The sequence below is a fragment of the Callospermophilus lateralis genome, chromosome 8 (assembly GCF_048772815.1).
Source record: "Callospermophilus lateralis isolate mCalLat2 chromosome 8, mCalLat2.hap1, whole genome shotgun sequence".
NCBI classification, from domain to species: domain Eukaryota; kingdom Metazoa; phylum Chordata; class Mammalia; order Rodentia; family Sciuridae; genus Callospermophilus; species Callospermophilus lateralis.
Window position 1 is genome coordinate 65,680,552 of NC_135312.1, and position 1,465 is coordinate 65,682,016.

At 32.2% G+C, this 1,465-nt stretch overlaps 1 pseudogene; it reads right to left on the reverse strand.

Annotated features, from left to right (window-relative positions):
• Positions 1-608: 608 nt before the first annotated feature.
• On the reverse strand, positions 609-1,095 carry LOC143406482 (transmembrane protein 50B pseudogene; annotated as a pseudogene).
• Between the last annotated feature and the right edge of the window lie 370 nt (positions 1,096-1,465).

The following is a 1,465-nucleotide window of genomic DNA, read 5'->3' on the forward strand; positions in this document are numbered from 1 at the left end:
ATTTAGGAATATATATATTTTTTAATCTCAGGCAATTCAGCTTGGTTATATATGTAATTTTTCTAGAAATCATTCTTATTAAACAACTTATTTATGAAATATATATTATCTTTCTTATATTCTTTAGTGACTTTACACAAAAAGTTGTGCTAAGTGGACTTCATTATTGAAATTGAATCTAGTGAATGATACCTACTTAGACTTTGATGAAACATTGATATTACAGCGTGTTCTTATGTGTGGAAATTTGTTCTAAGACACATGTTTCATATACTTGAGACTGCTCATTATGCCTCTTCTGATAATTTTTTTTCTGTAACAGTAATGCCTGTTGGTTTGCAACTATATTGGCTATATCATTTCAGCCATTTACCTATGATAGTGTTGAACTATCATAGTTAATGAAGAACTAACTGCTTATTACCTCTTGTAGTTAAATATGAAATGTTAAAGGAGACTCTCAATAATTTCATTATTTTTTAAATATAAAGAAACAAATATTTAATGTGCAATCTATTTCATTTGGAAATGTGTAATTTAAATCAAGAGATAGACACTTATACACAAATAGAATATAACAAAAAGAAAATATGATTTAATAAGTGATCTCAGGTCCAGAGCTTTCCAGTTCTTTCAAATTTGTAGATCAGAGTGCTAAAAGGCATATGAGCATTTTGAAAAAACACAGCTAGTCCTGGATAAACATCAGTATTTTGGGTAACATATGCATCGAAAAGAATCTACACGGAAGCAATAAGTGACCCAGACATCAACATTAAACCAATGAAGAATCAAATTTGAGCATTGTTCATTTTAAACAGTCATTTTCATAGCTGCCACCTCTCACCTGTGCATTAGATACAGCATTTATCATGAAGAATCCCAATGAAGAAAATCTGCCATTTGTGTGAAAAGCATGGTATAACTCTTTAACTGATATACCATGGGTACATCCATCATGATCCACCAACTTGTAAAAAAACAGTGTGCTTGTGACCACAGAAGCCATAGCATTTCTTTTCTCACTCTAGTTCATACATTCTCATTCCAGCCCATATATTCTGGCCATGAGAAATTACCTAGGAAGTCTGCCATTTTAACTCCATAAGCCTGGATATTTCCTTAAATACTTCATCTGGTTTTCTATCAAATGCCCACTCTGACAGGCGCAGAGAAGAGGAGGTTGTGACACAGCTGAACTGGACTCCTCTAATTTCATTAGTTTTTAGTAAAATTTTGTAAAGTAGAGGATTGGTATGACTTCAAACATTGCTGAAATAGTTATAGAGCTTGTCTTCACATTCTAGATACTTAGTGTTCAAATGGCTTATTAATCTTTGACTAATCTCAAGGAAAAAAATCCACGATATTTCATGAATAGTAGCAGTGGATGTACACTATATTTTAAATAACTCACAATGCAACAGTGTTAAGAAACTGCCCTTTTAGTCTTCTCTCACCTGAG